Source organism: Dermacentor andersoni, chromosome 5 (genome assembly GCF_023375885.2).
Source record: "Dermacentor andersoni chromosome 5, qqDerAnde1_hic_scaffold, whole genome shotgun sequence".
NCBI classification, from domain to species: Eukaryota; Metazoa; Arthropoda; class Arachnida; order Ixodida; family Ixodidae; genus Dermacentor; species Dermacentor andersoni.
The window spans coordinates 70,264,973-70,282,880 of record NC_092818.1 but is presented as its reverse complement, the minus strand read 5'-3'; the positions used below and the strand labels follow the sequence as shown (position 1 = coordinate 70,282,880).

Here is a 17,908-nt window from a genome sequence, read left to right as displayed (position 1 = left end):
AGGATCAAATCATGGAAGCGTTGCTGGCGACTGAACGACTTCCACTCGCTGAGCAGGGATTTTATTGTGTGTAACTTGTTATTTATACAAGAGTCCCCATCTAGTTGCCACTTTGGTGCCAGGGCCTTATGAATAGCTCAGATACTGTCTCTGTATGGAAGTGTTGTTTGTGTTATGCCTTCATGCGCTGCCATGACCGCGCATGTATCTGCTGCTTCATTCCATGGTATCCCAACATGGCTTGGGACCCAACAGAGTCGTATGGTTCTCCGGTATTTATTATAAGCCACCATGTTTAGGATAACGCAAAGCAGGGGTTCAGACGCGGAGTTCAGGTTTAGAGCTCTGAGTGCGCTCAACGAATCGGTATATATGATGGCATTTATCTGCTTGTTGGTGGTGATTTTTTTACTGCCGCCCATATCGCATAAACTTGGGCGGTAAAGACTGAAAAAAAATTATTTATACGAATGCTATATTCCACATTTTTCGTTATGATCCCGACACCTACGTATTCTTGTGTTTTAGAACCGTCAGTGTAAAATTCCGCATAGTTTTTATACTTTTCTTGAATAGCTAGGAACCCTTGTTATATGTGTTATTTTGGAATGTCCTTTTTCTTTAGATGTGTTAGTGTCCAGTCACATAGCTGTGAAGAGTTGTACCATGGTGGCAATCTTCGTGGCCTTTCAGCAACCTGCAGGGCCTCATGAAGAACATCATACGTCTGACAGTATTCTTCGTGTCGCAAGACTAGTGGCCGAATCATGTTCGGTTTATTTGTGTAGCGTATCCGTTATTTGCACTGTGTTACGATGCTGTAGCATATAAGTTGTGGTGATGACCGAATTTGTAGGACATAGAAAAGTGTAAGTAGTGCTCTGCGTTGCTGTAAGAAAGGCTCACTGCAGTCAGCGTATAAACTTTGGACAGGCGATGTTCTATGGGCACCGCTCGCCAGTCGTAGGCCAAGATTATGAACTGGATCAAGTCGCTTGATGTATGACTGCCTAGCTGCACCATAAACTACACTACCGTAGTCGAGGATGCTACGTACAAGGGACCGGTATATACGTAGTAGACAAGTTCGGTCAGACCGCCAGTGCTTGTGCGATAGCACCTTGGGAATATTTAATGCTTTATTTGCTTTAATTTTAGTTGTGTTAATGTGGGCCAGGAAATTCAGCTTTGTGTCAAATGTTACACCTAAAATTTTGTAGCCTTCTTTGACCGGCAGTATTGTACCATCCAATGTTAGAACTGGATTGAAGTGTATCCCTCGTTTCTGGGAGAAGAGAACTGTAACAGTTTTGTCTGTTGAAAAACGGAATCCATTTTTGTCAGCCCATTGTGTAAGATTATTTATGGTTCTTTGTAGTTGTCTTTCGCAAGTGGGTAGATTTGAGGCGCGGCAAGCCACTTGCAAATTGTCGACATATATTGAGTGCATAACAGAGGATAGAATGATCTTATTGAAAGAGTTCATTTTGATTATGAAGAGTGCCGTGCTCAGAATAAAACCCTGTCGAACGCTATTTTCCTGTGTAAGTATGCGTGAAAGTATGGTGCCGAGACGTACCTGAAATATTCTATTTGCCATAAAATCAGATAGACAGTTTAGCATTCCGCCACGCACTCCCAAGTCAGCCAGGTCTCTAAGTCCCATACCGCCACGTGGTATCATGCGCTTTTTTCTAGATCGAAAAATACTGCGAGACAGTGTTGTTTGTGTAGAAACGCGTTACGTATTTCATGTTCTAGTCGTACGAGGTGGTCAGTTGCCGAGCAGCCCTTTCTGTATCCGCACTGGTGCATGTCTTTTAGGCTCCTTGATTCAAGCATGAATGTGAGCCTTATGTTTATGATACTCTTGTAGGATTTGGCTAGACAGCTTGTTAACGCAATGGGCCTGTAGTTTCTTGGGGACGTTGCGGGGTTATCTGATTCCAAAAAAAGGCACGACTACTGCATTTTTCCAGTCTGTAGGCATTACTCCAGATTCCCAGATCTTGTTGAAAAACTTGAGCAGTGTTTCTGCTGATGCTTGAGATAGGTGTTTCAGCATTGTGTAGTGGACACGGTAAAGGCCTGTTGCCGTTTTTTTACCGGCAGAGAGAACCCTGTTCAATTCTTGCGTTGTGAGGACGGTATAAGGTTCATTTGAAGCCCCAGTAGTGGGCAGTCTCTGTTTTTCTGCCGACTTTTTATATTTTAAGAAAGCATTTGAGTAGTTTGCTGAGCTGGAGACCTTGTAGAAGTGTTCGCCTAATAAGTCGGCCTGGTCCTTTAGTGTTGTTTGTGTGTCTGGACACGTGAGTAGTGGTACTGTGTAGGATGCGTACTCTCCTTTAAATTTCCTCACCTGGTCCCACATTCGTTTTAACGCGACGGTATTATTAATTGAAGATATGTATTTTTGTCATGACGATTTCTCTGCCTGTCTTCGAATAAATCGTGCTTTGGCTTTGGCCTGTTTGAAATTTAAAAGGTTACTATAAGTGGGGTACCTCCGTAGGATTCCCCAGGCCTTATTTTGTTTCTTTTTGGCTTCGGTACACTCGTTTGTCCACCAGGGATTTAGCCTTTTAAGCAAAATACCGGATGACTGGGCTATTGCCTTTTCTGCTGCAGATATTATGACCTCAGTGATTTTTTTGTTAAGTTCGTCAATGCTTAGTTCTTGTGAAAAGACAAGTTGCAATTTCGCGTTTTCCATGAAAACCGGCCAGTCAGCGTGCTGTAATTTCCACTGGCGTGGCCTAGTGACTAAGGTTGGCGGTGATGATAAAAATTTGAGGATTGCGGGCAAGTGATGACTGCCATAAGACTTGTCGAGGGTTTCCCATTTAAGATCACTGAAAAGAGATGGTGAGCAAAACGCTAAATCTAAACAACTAAAAGTGCGGGAAGTCGGTGAAAAGATTGTCGGTGCACCTGAATTTAAAAGGCAGATATCATTTGACAGAATAAAATCTTCAACCATTTGCCCACTTTGGTCAGTTTTGATACTGCCCCAAAGAGTACTGTGAGAATTAAAATCCCCCACTAAAACAAATGGCTCCGGTAATTGACCTGTTATATTTTCTAAGTGTTTAGTGGTAAAATGGGTTTGGGGTGCGATATACAGCGAGTAAATGGTGAGGGTTTTGTGAGTTATGATGGTGACAGCAACGGCTTCTAAGTGAGTGGTAATGGGAACTTCTCTAGCTGCAATACCGCCCTACACAACAATGGCTACACCACCCGAAAGCCGGTTCGTCTGAGTACGGTCGCGCCGTACAATAGTGAAACCTTTTAAAATATGTTTGTGTTTTTCACCTAGGTTTGTTTCCTGTAAGCATAAGGCCACAGGAGAGAAGTTAAGCAAGAGGTCGTTAATGTCACCTAAGTTATGTAAAGACCTCTACAATTCCAATGAATAATAAAAGCCATTATGAAATTGAAAAGTAAAAAAAAAGGCATTAACAAATGAATAGGTGATGGGAAATATGTTAGGTGACATAGATCTGAAGAAGGCTGATACTAAGGAGCGATAACCTTCAGGTTATCGCCTTCTTATTTGGGTGATTATTGGGTATTTGTACCTCTTTACGTGCTCGAGAGAGCGCTTGTCCTTCCGTGTCCATGACACCGGGGGTTTTGCGTCGACCTCCATCGCTCTCTCTGAGGCGCTGGAGGACCGAGAGTTGGGCGCCAAGACACGTGCCTCGGGCCTTGGGTTCGCTTGATCTTAGGGCCCTGTGGGACTGGTGTCTGCAGGGCCTTCGAAGAGGGTGGAGCAGTACTGACTGCTTCCACCACGGGGGCGGGAGGGGTCACTGCGGCACCACTGCGCGTGGGCTCGGAGCACTCCGGAGGCCTTTGTGACGCTGCCCCTGCCTGCGTCATGTCGGCATAACTTCTTCGCTGTAGGTACGATCGCCAGTTTCTGGCTCCAAGGAACGAAATTTTTCTTTCATAGTTAGTGCAATTACTTCCTTTTCCTTTTCCCAGCATGGGCAAGACTGCGAGTAGGCTGGATGGTCTCCTTTGCAGGTAATACAATATGGGGAAGAAGTGCAGTTTTCAGATTGATGATCATTGGAGCTGCATTTAGCACATGTTGCCTGGCCTCGGCATGCATGTCCGAACCGTTGGCACTTGAAACACCATCTTGGGTTTGGGATATCTGGTCTCAGGTTTACTTTTACATACCCTGCTTCCAGAGAGGTAGGCATTTCGCTTGTTCGAAATGTAAGTAAAACATGTTTTGTCGGGATTTCTTGGTCATTTCTACCTAGGTTATCTCATATTTGGTTATAGTGATAACGTACAGCTGGCGCTTACAGGACCTGCTTTTTACAGTCCCTGTAGCGTTCCCTTGTAGGGCTCCACGGTGGGTGGTTGGCGTTATTGCCGAAAATTCAATCCCTTTATGGCAACCTCTTTCCCTCCGCTTCCTGATCGCCCTCAGAAAAGAGGGCGCACCGAAGATATATTTCAGTTTTTTGGACGACAAAGACCCAACTTCCCACGATTTCACGTCATTCATTCAGAAAAGCTAGATAAACAAGTACGCACAATCTCCCCATTTCTAGTTTCTAAGTCTGTAACTGAGGCTCTTGGTCCAGGTTACAAGGCATCAAGGATGGCAAGTGGAGATCTCCTTTTGGAGCTCCGTGACCTGAAACAATACGAAAAGCTACCTAATCTAGTGCCTTTTGGTGACTTTCAAGTGACAGTGACTCCAGACCGCACTATGAACACTACACGCGGCGTTGTCTCAGATGATGACCTGCTTCAGCTGACAGAGGCAGAGCTCCTAGAGGGCTTCAATGAGCAAAATGTTGTTAATGTGAATGGAATAGAGATGAGGCGCGATGGTAAAGAAATTCCAACCAAACACCTAATTCTCACCTTCAATTCAAGTGTTCTGCCCGAATCAATCGAGGCCGGGTACATAAAGCTCCGTGTCAGGCCTTACGTGCCTAATCCACTCCGATGTTTCAAATGCCAGCGCTTCGGCCACAGCTCGCAGAGCTGCCGAGGCCGCCAAACTTGTGCTAAATGCAGTGCCAATGAACACACCACTGAAACTTCTGAGAACGCTCTCCGCTGTGTAAACTGTGATGGGGAGCACGCCGCGTACTCGCGGTCGTGCCCATCCTGGAAGAAAGAAAAGGAAATTGTTACAATTAAAGGCACGGAAAATATCACCTTCAAAGAGGCACGCAAGCGGGTTTTATACCTGCCCAAGAAAAGCTTTGCCGATGTGACGCGTCAGGGGGCAGCGTCACAACGGCCTCCGGCGGCTGTCCGGCCCACAGTCAGTGAGTCGGCAGCTACGCCATCTGCCCCCGCGGCGGTTGCAGCTAGCGCTGCTCCGCCAACCCAGCAGACGGGGCATCGAACACGAAGGTGGGCGCAGCCGAGGCTGCCCCAACCTCAGAGGCCCCTTCCAGCGCTGGCAACGGCCGGTGCAGCCAAATCCCCCAGGGAGCCCCATCGACCTCCGGGCTGGTGGGCGCAGGGGTCTTGCCCTCCAATGCGGGACCCTCGCTGGTAACTTCCCGCTCGCAAGAGCACGTGTCCGGCGCCTCACAAGAGGCGATGGACACTACACCCATCCTCAAGGCGCACCAAGCGCCTAAGGAGCGGCGAGGCTCCCTCGAGCGCTCCAGAAAGAACAAAACCCCTATTACAGGGCCTCGAAAGGGCTCTAGTTTAATCACTGAAATCTGCGTAATTAATACTTCTGTTTCCGTATACACAGCACCCATTTGCTCCCAATATCGATACACAAATAATTCAATGGAACATCAGAGGTCTTCTTAGGAACCTTGATGATGTGCAAGAGCTTATCCAAAAACACAATCCAACAGTGCTGTGTCTACAGGAAACACACCTAAAACCACAACATACAATCTTTCTCCGACCGTATGTCAAGTTTCGCAAAGATCGCGATGATGCAGTCGTATCATCAGGCGGTGTTGCCATTTTGGTCCATAAAAGTATCTCCTGTCAGGGTTTACAGCTACAAACGCCCCTTGAAGCAGTGGCGGTTCGAGCTGTTCTTTTAAATAAACTCGTCACCATTTGCTCGCTTTATGTACCCCCACACTTCAAATTAAACAAGCATGAATTTCAGTCATTTATAGACGAATTGCCAGAACCTTATGTTGTTCTTGGCGATTTCAATGCGCACAGCTCCCTGTGGGGCGACTCTCGTACAGACGCGCGAGGTCGTCTTGTTGAACAGTTCCTCTTTTCTTCCGGTGCGTGCTTGCTGAATAAAAAGGAACCCACATATTACTCTCTAGCAAACAGAACATTTCCTTCAATAGATCTTATTATAGTTCCCCCGTCTATACTGCTCGAACTTGAATGGGAAGTTACGAAGAATCCTCACGGGAGCGACCACTTTCCCATAATAATAAGAACGTCTAAAGAAAACGAATATCCTCCGCAAGCTCCTAGGTGGAAGATAGACACAGCCGACTGGGAGAAATTTTGAACTCTAACATCTCATGGGCCGATATGTCTTCTCTAGAAATTGATGCTGCTGTAGAGTATCTTACATCATTCATAATAGATGCCGCATCAAAATGCATATCCGAAGCGAGTGGTCTGGCATGCAAACGACGTGTACCGTGGTGGAACAGCGAATGTAGGATCGCCCGTAAGAATCAGGACAAGGCGTGGGGGTTGCTACGCGCTTCTCCCACTGCAGAGAATCTTATGAACTTTAAAAAAATAAAGTCCCAAGGCAGGCGAACCCGCCGACAGGCCAGATGAGAAAGCTGGCACAAGTTTTTATCGAGTATTAACTCGTTTAGGGATGAGGGCAAAGCCTGGGACAGAGTTAATAGGATTAGAGGGCGGCAAACACATTCACTCCCCCTGGTAAACACACAGGGCGATACACTACAAGACCAGGCAGACTCACTTGGGGAGCATTTTGAGAACGTGTCAAGTTCAACAAATTATTCACAATCCTTTCTCAAACACAAACAAATAGAAAAATGTAAGCCTCTAATCAGAAAATGTCGTCAGAATGAACCATACAACCGTCCTTTTAGTATTGCAGAGTTGAGAGCTGCCTTGAACGCATGCAAGAGCTCTGCGCCAGGATCGGACAGAATAATGTATGAAATAATTAAAAACGTACACAGTGACACGCAAGTTACAATACTTGCACTTTTTAACACTATTTGGGCTGTGGGGTACCTTCCAACCGCATGGAAACAAGCCATTGTTGTCCCTGTTTTGAAACAAGGCAAAGACCCTTCCTCAGTGGCAAGTTACCGCCCGATAGCCCTCACAAGCTGCCTTTGTAAGGTATTTGAAAAGATGATTAATCGACGACTAATTCACTTCCTTGAACTGAAGAAAGTGCTAGATCCCTGTCAGTGTGGCTTTAGAGAAGGGCGGTCCACAACCGATCATCTTGTACGTATTGAAGGATATATTCGCGACGCTTTCGTCCACAAACAGTTTTTCCAATCGGTATTTCTGGATATGGAGAAGGCGTACGACACAACGTGGCGGTACGGAATCTTGCGAGACTTGTCGAGAATGGGCATCCATGGCAATATGCTAAAACTGATAGAAAGTTACCTGTCCAACCGTACCTTCCGCGTGAAAGTTGGGAATGTACTATCACGTCCATTTATACAGGAGACTGGTGTACCCCAGGGAGGTGTGCTCAGCTGCACGCTCTTTATAGTTAAAATGAACACACTCCGCGCTTCATTACCACCAGCTATATTTTATTCCGTGTACGTAGATGACATACAAATAGGTTTTAAATCATGTAACCTTGCAGTGTGCGAAAGACAAGTACAGCAGAGTTTGAACAAGATATCTAAGTAGGCAGACGAAAATGGATTTAAAGTCAACCCCCACAAAAGTTCATGTGTTCTCTTTACAAGAAAGAGAGGTCTGGTTCCAGACCCGTGCATGGAACTGGGTGGACAACAAATACCTATCAACAAAGAACAGAAATTTCTAGGTGTAATACTTGACTCTAAGCTTACTTTCATCTCGCACATAAAATATCTCAAAACTAAATGTCTAAAAACTATGAACTTACTAAAGACGCTATCACACACAACATGGGGTAGCGACAGGAAATGTATAATGAATATTTATAAGAGCCTTATTCAATCTCGGTTAGACTATGGCGCCATAGTGTACAGCTCTGCCGCCCCGAGTGCACTAAAGATGCTGGATCCCATCCACCACCTGGGTATCCGTCTGGCCACAGGCGCATTCAGAACTAGCCCCATTCAAAGCTTGTATGTAGAATCGAATCAGTGGCCACTCAATCTGCAAAGATCTTACATCAGCTTCACATAGTTCCTTAAAGTGCACTCCAATAATCAACATCCATGTTTCAACACTGTTAACGATATGACCTGCACTACACTTTTCCATAATCGCCCCTCTGTAAGAAAGCCTTTCTCGCTTCGAGTGGGGGAGCTTAGTGATGAGATACATGTCCCACTACTCGAGCCTCGCCTAATGCATCCAACCCAATTGTTACCGCCTTGGGAGTGGCAGGTCATAGAATGCGACATATCCTTTTTAGAGGTAACAAAACACGCACCAGAGATCGAAATACGAATTCATTTCCTAGAACTCCAGCACAAGCACTCTTGCGCCGAGTTCTACACAGACGCTTCGAAGTCTAATGCCGGGGTGTCGTATGCTGCCATCGGCCCATCCTTCTCAGAATCCAATGTACTACATCCGGAAACAAGTATACTTACGGCCGAGGCCTACGCATTACTGACTGCTGTGAAGCATATAAGAAAATCAAAACTCCAAAAGTCAGCGATATATACAGACTCCCTAAGCGTCGTGAAGGCCTTGATGTCACCCTATAGACCCAAAAATCCAGTACTTAATGAACTATATTCCGTCTTGTGCAAAGCGTACATATCTAACCAGCATATCATTATATGCTGGGTGCCTGGCCATAGGAACATCGAGGGCAACGTTCTGGCGGACGAGATGGCCACGTCTATAGCATCGCAAGCCGTTAACCCTACCGCCGAGGTGCCTGTCACAGATCTGAGGCCTTTCTTGCGAAGACGGCTGCGGGCCCACTGGCAACGCATGTGGGACGTGGAAAAAGATAATAAGCTCCACCTAATAAAGCCACAGTTAGGACTCTGGCCCTCTACAACAAAATCGCGCCGAACAGATGTCCTATTCTGTCGTTTAAGAATAGGACACAAATATGGCACCCATAACTTTGTACTGACCGGAAGTGAGCCTCCAAACTGTGGTAGATGCGGGGAGAGGCTGACCGTACTCCACGTCTTCCTGGAGTGTCGGGAAGCCGAATCTGAGAGAAGGAGACATTTTTCCTTAGCATACCGCCAACACATTCCTCTTCATCCTCTAATGTTTCTCGGTCCAGAACCGATTTTTAATACAAATAGTGTCCTAGGTTTCCTCAGAGATGTCGTCTTACATGTTATTAGTCCCATGAATTCGTAGCGCCTCCTCTCTCGAGAGGATGCCACTGCGATAATTGTTTTGCGTAGCACATGCCTCCAGGCCCTTGTGCTTCAAGGGCTCTGAGGAGGCAGTAGTGCTCTGGCATTTCTTATAATCGTGATATATTTTACCTATCCTATCATTCTTTTTATATGCATCTAAATTTTCATAGTACAAGTCATACGTCATCGCCATAATTTTATCATACAGATTTTACGCACTTTAGAGCGTATATTTTAAGGCCTCTTTACAGCCACCTCACACCAGCTTCATAGCAATCATAATTACACCGCAAACTCATTACCACAGACATGGCGCTCTTTGGCCACACCTGGCCCTTGCGCCATAAAACTCCACACATCATCATCATTGGTCATTTCTACGAATGACAATTTTTTGTACTTTTGTCACATTTTGTTCTTGGAAACCCTCAAGGAGTCCCTCATCGCTCAGGCCACTAAAATCTTCCTCTGATATCTGATATCACACCCCGGCTTGTTTTTAGTGTTCTGTGTGGTGAAATTATAACCGTCGCGTCGCCAATGCTGGTAAGTTTGGAGAGCTTTTGCGCTTGATTTTTGTCGTTTAGTTCTAGGAGGAGATCACCGCTAGGCATTTTCGATGCTTTGTATGTTGGTCCGATTTTGTCTTTGAGACACTTGGCTACCAGGAATGGAGAGAGCTTCCTTACCGGTATGTTGTTTTCACTGTGCACTACATAATACTTCCGAAATGGTGGGGCGTTGCTCCCAAAGGAGAACTGGAACAGTGCTTCAGTGCGGCATCTTTTCAGACGACGATCGTAGGCAGAAGTTTGCGCTGCCGTAAGAAAATGTGTTTGTTCGGCAACAGCGCCGAGCGCCCACCACGGAGGCCAACGAGGGGACTCGGCAGAGCTTGCGTACAAGTCTGCACGACGCCAGTCGTACGCCATCACTATAACCAAGTATGGTGTACCGAAGGTAGGATAGCCGCACAAGGTTAACCCTTGCCGCCATGGAGGAAGGAAGTAAACTGAAGAGAGGAGAAGACAGGAAAGCTCAAAGAGTGACAGAAAAAGACGAAGATTCGAGGAGGGAGAGACAGGAAAAGGCGACAACCGACTTCCTCCAGGTGGGTCAGTCTGGACGACCCGCTATGTGAAGCCGAAGCCGAAAAGGTGTGTTGCGTCCGCCGGGGGGCCTTAAATGTCGAAATACCCAGCATCGGCTCAACCCCCAGGGTCCCCATTTCCCCAGACACGGCTAAGCCGCGCACGGCTACACGCGGGATGGGCCAACCCTCGTGTGCTCGGGTACGTGGTGTCGCAACACACCAAACGCCTGCTGACGCAGACACCCCTGCGGGGACACACATTGAAATGAATGAGGAACTGCCACATAGTATGATAGGATTCAGGGCAAAACCCTCAACGTAAGACGTCATGCTCCAACTCTACTATCAAATCATAGATGCGAATCAAGCTCCTAAACTGGATACATATCCCTACTCGAACTCGATCTAAGAAAAACTTTTGATAACGAAAGCCATATTGCAATACTAGAAGAAGTTTGCAACTTAATAGTAGAGCGTCAGACATATTAATATATGCGCATAGTTTTAGCGGTATAACTGCTACCTTGAACATCATGGGACTCAAGTCGCACAATGAACATGGGGGACAAAGACCTGCCTCAAAAATCGGTGCTATTGACCACGTTATTGAACAATAAAACAAGCACTACGCTTTCATTCAAGCACAGCAAACGAAATCTATCAAGCCTAGGATTACACAATGACACTGGACGAAATTATAGAAGCAAGTAGAGCATCACACTGTGAACGTCTAACACACACGAAGACAGGACGGGCAATACTGACAATGCAATACCAGGCGCGAAATAAAGAAAAGAGAGCTATTCCACCGAACATCAGGAAAACTTTCCTAATCCCCCCCCCCCCCCCCCCCCACAAGGAACATGTATCCACACTATAACGCATAGCGATGGAAAGCAAGAGCTCTAAGACTCAACAAAGTGCTCAAAGACGCTGTAGATGTGGCCCATGTTGGTGCTAAAAGTATCTGTCACAACCAGCCATGACCCTGGCAGTTAATACGGGTACAAAAATGGATAGCGGAGCAACTAGCTCTAAACATACCAAATACCACGAAGAAAGGGAAGAGGCTGCGATATCTTTAGCATACACATTAACCACTGCATCATGCACCATCATCGACTACAATATGGCCCTAATTACACCAAGATACGTATATCACATCAAGCATACCGAGTTCTCATTGAAAGATTTCCTACCTGCAGAAATTGTTCGACTTATCTGGACGCCAGGCCATGTAGGGTTAATTGGTAACAACGCTGCGCACGATATTGCCTCAGCAAGTATCAGCCGGGAGAGTCTCTTGCGTCGCCCATCTTGCTCCGGACAAGAAATCCCCGAAGAGACCCATACAGGACTACGCCCCCCCCAGAACAAGAACCAGATCAAGAAAGAACACTTTCCCAACACGAACAAATAAACTACTTACGGAGAAAGCTTCTAATACTATCCAAATGTTCGCTATCACTAAACAAGAAATCATTAAACACACATTAGGCAACTATATGGAGAATTCTACAAACAAGCGCCTTCCCTACACCACTACTCACGCACCGAATACACCTGATGCATACTCATCGCACTGTCAGATAGACCTCCATCACATTATATGGCACGCCCATCAGCTCCGTACAGTATCAGACACAGCATAAACCACAATGCTAAAATAACTAAGCCTGAGCAGTGGGAGGCTGTACTGCTCAGCGAATGCTCAAAAGACCAGCTGTGGGCTGTCCGGTAGGTGGAAAACACTGCTACGGTTCAAGGCCAGGCCTGCGTCTGACGGGGAGGGGAGCTTTACGGGACTAGCGTCCCGCCACGCCATTTCCCTTTCGAACCCAGCAGGGACTTCTCAATAAATATGTCATATATCTCTCACGCACTCGAAATAAGGTAGGTAAAAACACGAAGAAACAATTATTGACATCAGTACTTTCGCGTTTCAGGACATTCCAGAAGTTCACAGGAGCTCATGCAAAAAGCCCCCTTGTGGCGCTCCCCCGACTAAGGTCTTTGCTTTAGTTCCTATTGGGTGGCCCTGACGCGACACGAAAGCCAGGCACTTCTTCGGCTAATTGGTTCCGAGCATCCTCAAAAAATAGATCGTGTCTGTCAAGGAACAAAAACTGCTGCTGGCACGTGCGACAGCCATAAGAAATAATAAAAAAAGCTGGGTGAAAATTCCGTCTAGGCATTTTGCATTCTTCCGCACCAGAACTAACTATTGATTGATTTCCGTTTTTTACAACAGTATTTCACTATATTTGCCAGTATTACCATTGTCGTCTTGCGTGTTTTATGTTCGCGACTTATGAACAAGTCGAACGAAAATATTTTTGGCAGAAGTAAATCGTGATTTTCTGGTATTAAATTTGATGGAGTTTGAAGTGATTCTGCGCTGAAGGTTTTTACGAAGTAGGCAAGTCGAGAAAACTAAGCCCTGCACGTAATTTCAGCCGCTACCACTATCATCGCTTGTTAACATACACAAAAATCTCAGCAGCCACACACGTTCATCTCCCCAAATCTTGGCACTCATGCCAGGCTATTCCACACTGGAATGAAAATACGTGTAGCCATGATGACATTCATGAATAAAAGGCTTGTGTAACTACATGTGCAACTGCATTCGCATTCGTAACAGGCATAATCAGTGATGGACCAACTGAAAACTTTGTTGGTACATCTGCAAGAAATATTTTGATTATGATGAGCTTGAAACTGCCAAATTTCAGCAAAGAACAGGTGACACTTTCAATCTACTAGATGTAGAAAGGAAGAATGGCATGTTGTCATTCTGATGGAGATGTCGAAATCAGGGACAATGAAAAGAAAACCCCAAAGACCCTAATCCAATAAATTTGACTTGCGTTCATTTTCTTGAGTATTATAATTTACTGGCAATGCTATATGTGCAATAAGGTTGAAGTAAATTAAGCGCACTGATACGTCACCCTAACTTGCGGACAAAATGTGCAAAATATACTGCCTAGCCTCACATACTTCCTTCAGAACAGCATTACCTGCTTTTTGTGGTTAATGAGCAAAAATGGCAGAGAATAAAAGGCAAGGCAATACCATGTTGTGTTACCTTTGAGTGTTACCTTGGTCAGTCGTGGCTAGAAGGCACTTTGCTAAAAAAAGTTTAACACTACTAACTGTAGCACAAATGTTACGCCAAGTAGGTCACCTATATTCACCCTTGCCCTTAGTGCTCTGCTTTTAAAAAGCAAGGCGATCAAATAAGCCTAAGTCTGTCCATGGCAATACATAGCCATAATCCATATAATCTCTGTGGAATGTCCACTATTTGACCTGCTCAAATAATTTATTAATTCCTCAAACACCCCTGTCAGGGTATTTATTACAAGAGGGGCGAGCTTTCCTTCGATAAAGAAAAAGTTCTTCTATAGCAGCCTTGAAATGGTACACAGTTCGATTCACGAGATAATTCAAGTCCCTGGCCGTCTGAACAAAGAATAACTTCAGCTACAAAGACGCACGTGCGTGCGACAAGTACATGGTCATCTTATGATGGAATTGTGAAAGTTAGTCTGTAAGGACATGCGACTGTAGTAGAAGTACTCGCTTAAACCTGTAGGGCTTCGAATAGATTCGAAGGTCCCAGAGTGGACAGGATTATTTTATTTTCGGTCGTACTTTTGTCGAACATGCTAACAGTTTTACAGAAAGTGTTGAAAGTATCAAAAAACGACGCAAGTAATCAAGAACGCAGTTAGCTACCTTGCTTATTTAGTGCGAAAGCCCTACATAGCCTAAGGACCTGGATTTCGCCTGTGTCCGGATGAAGTCACATTATACAGCCCCACGCAACATGGCAATAATGTGTGACCGATGGTGGAATCGAAATTCTGCCGTCGAGCACAGCACCGCGGTGTTTAACCATTCGGCCGCGATTCCATGCACACTTCAGGAGAGCACGTTGTTGGGCGAGTCGGTCGTACATACTTAAAGAAGGGAATTGCGCTAAAGAAGACATGGACGAGTAAGGACATGGACGGGCGACTTTGCGCCCGTCCATGTCCTTACTCGTCCGTGTCTTTTTTAGCGCAATTCCCTTCTTTAACAATGCATACTTCTCTCGTTTCAAAGGCAGCTAGCTCTTTGAAAGACTCGTCGTGCGCACCCCATGCCACTTCCTCGTCTTCTTTGTGACAGCTCGCGTGACGTCATGAAAATCACTCACGTTCCCTAGTAAATGTTGAAGCGTGCCGTGCCGCTTAGTCACTCCTCCCTAAGGCCTCGACTCGCTCGCAACGACGCCCGCAGGCCTATGCGTGACAGAGAAGGAAACATCAAGATAAACGAGAAAGACAGATAAGCAAGATATCTGATCCTCCCCGGCTGGCGCGCGGCTACGAGTGTTGTTCTTTTCTTTTTTCGATGTAGCGCAGCCTTACCAGCGACTCGTTTGCCGCCAGCGTTGGAAACAATGTGCGATGCCCCAAGAAAAGATAATCGTGCTGTGACAACTGCAGCTGACTTGCGAATTTGTTTCCGGCGTTAGTCGAAAGCGTTCTGAGCAGTGGCGCGTAATCTAACGCCGGTGCGCCAGTGTAAGGCGCAACTGGCATCTCTGGCGGCGCTTTAGGGCCCTATTAGAGCGAAGCGTTCTATGTCTCACTGATTCGTCCGTGAGCGTCGAAAGCGCACTTCAGGAAGGCCAACTTACACATCTCGGTATAACACTACAGTTTACATTCGCAGTACCTCACCAGTGTCGACTGGCCGACCATAGGGCCGACCGTCAGTGCCTGATAACGGCGCGAAGCAACGAGCTCAGCAAGAGTAGCGCATGCGCACAACGTTCACTGCAAGCGCAAATTGCGTCTGCTAGGCATGACACCCTTCCCCCCCCCCCCCTTTGTCACGATTAACTGAGCTTCCCTGCTTATCGGAGACACGCGTGCGCGTGAACACGGGCTCGTCTAAGGATCTGGAAAAAAGTTGAAGCTCCTTTCGTACAGAAAGATGGCTGAACGCCGCGCTACCCATATGAACTGTGTATATCTGCATTGCGTTAGGCGCGTCACGTAATGCATTGCCGGTCGTCACCACGGGTACGACATGGGTGCAGCGCACTGCAGATGAGGCTGCCGTAAGCGAACGTAAGCGCGAGCGCGATCGTGCCCGTAAGCCCAATCCCGTTTATCGAAAACGGCATGCAGAAGCCATGTCCGAGACGCTTATGCAGCCGAGGTGCCTACTGGTCATGTTATCGTCAGCGTGTACATCAGAATGAACATGTCTTGGGACACGGAAACGTTCCTGGCAGAAACGATGAAGACCTTAAAGCCACATAGTACGCCGATCCTCGTGTGCGGTGACATTAACGTCGATGTGGCGAAAGAGCACGGCAAATGGATTGAGTTTCCTGCTAGGTCGCCACTCATTGAAACTGAAGACGCTGCATAGGCCCATGAGACAACACCATTTCTGTATTGATCTCACGTTTGCAAGCAGGCTGTGTCACGTTACGATGGCAGAGCCTCTTGCCGTCTACCAGAGCGATCACAAGGCAATACAGTGGAAATGTAGAGTCGTCCGTGAAAGTGCGAGTGTGTGCGTGTAATCAACGGCTACATGATATAAAATAAAGACTATGCAGCTGAACAAAATGCGTCTCCATTCAACTTCAACGTTCAATAAATACAATCCTAAACAAGCAATCAAACCACATACGCATAGAATTAGGTTGCTCAACAGTTCTTAGGTTCATTGCGTGGTCGTTGGCTTTGGACTTTGATTCAGTTTGAATTGGGAGAAAGCTTAGCGTTCAACCATCTTTCTGTAAAAAGGGAGCTTTGATTTTTTTTATGAGCAGTTGTGAGGTATACGCAGAAGGTATTAGTACGCTGTCAATGCTGATACAAACTCGTGCAACGACGCACTATGCAAATGACCGCCGCACAGGCACATCAACTACGTGTACATGCTCTGTCAGCGGGTACACGAAGCGGCAAGGAAGCACCGGCCAGTGATTAGGCGACAAATTTTTAAATTCGCAGGGGTGATAGAGTACGCTATGCCATTCAGCTTTATGCCGAGAAAGAATGGCGACGGCTGAACGTCACAAAAGCACTCCCATGAGCTCTAGATTATTAACCTATAGCAAGGAAGCGTGCTATATAGAAAAGCGGGCGTACAAGAAGGCGGTGGTTCAGTGATACGTAGATGAACAGCTTTCTGACACAACAAAGAATTAAAGTTCATTCGAACTTACCGTGCATTCCTTTGACAGCAGGCTGAGAATCTGCAACGCTGCATGGTTGGACCTCGCCGCAGAGAAATACGCGTTATACATTGAAATCGGGGATGAAGCCGCCGCTGCTCGCACACCCGAAACCACCACAGAAACCAGGCCTGCGTGCATCTGAGTGTGTTCGTACGCGCGGTGGCATCGTTGCGCAGGTTCCGAGCAAAAAGTAAGTTCGATTGAAGATTTGATGCTGCATTAGCGAAACGGGTATAGGATGAACTTCCTGGCAACTGTAGACAATAGAGGTACTATCCAAATCAGTCACGCTAACTACGACTACTTATCATACCTCAAAACATTCCTCAAAACATTCTATTGTGAAACGGGTACGGAGCCTTTCAAGCCCGTCACAGGACGCGGCAGGTTCGGCGTTCGTGCGGCTGTGGTCCCTAGGGTGTTTCTATAATTTTACGGCTTTATTTCAGCTGAAAGGCTTAGATCTTTAGGTTTCAAAGTCGCGTAATGAGGTAGAGAAAATATAAGATGACCCAAGGACGGGCAGAAGCGAACCAAAGCATGTACAGCCGTGAATAAGAGATGATTAATGATTAGCAATTTAATTAATAATTAATCAGTGATTAAATTAAGGCGAAATAATGTGCATAAGGCTGGATTAAGGTTGATTAAGGTTTCATTAAAAAAGTAAGCTGTGGGGTTTTGCTTGCCAAAACCACGATCTGATTATGAGTCACAGTGTAGTGGGCGACTCCGGATTAATTTGCACCAGCTGGGGTTCTTTCACGTGCACTTAAATCTAAGTACGCTCGTGTTTTATTATTTCGCCCCATAGCAATGCGGCCACCGTGGCCCGGATTCTATCCCGCAACCTCGTGCTTAGCAGCGCAACATCAAAACCACTACTCAAACACGGCGGGTAAAACTGGATTGAGTTCGATTAAGGTGGAATGAGATGTAATAAGAAATATTAAGGCGGAATAGGGTGGACTAAGGTGGATTAATGTGGATAAAAGTGAATAACAGTGGGCTATAGAATGCTTTCGCCTTCGCGTCTCTTAGGCGATAGCTAAGTACGCCTGCGAATGTTTT

The 17,908-nt window shown here is 46.1% G+C and overlaps 1 long non-coding RNA gene across 1 annotated transcript in view; it reads right to left on the bottom strand.

Annotated features, from left to right (window-relative positions):
• The window catches only part of LOC129384997 (uncharacterized), a 307,047-nt gene extending 290,160 nt beyond the window's left edge, over positions 1-16,887 (bottom strand). Inside the window, exon 1 of the long non-coding RNA XR_011894628.1 lies at positions 16,826-16,887. This is a non-coding gene — a long non-coding RNA (uncharacterized lncRNA). The remainder of the gene's footprint in view (positions 1-16,825) is intronic.
• Positions 16,888-17,908: the final 1,021 nt, after the last annotated feature.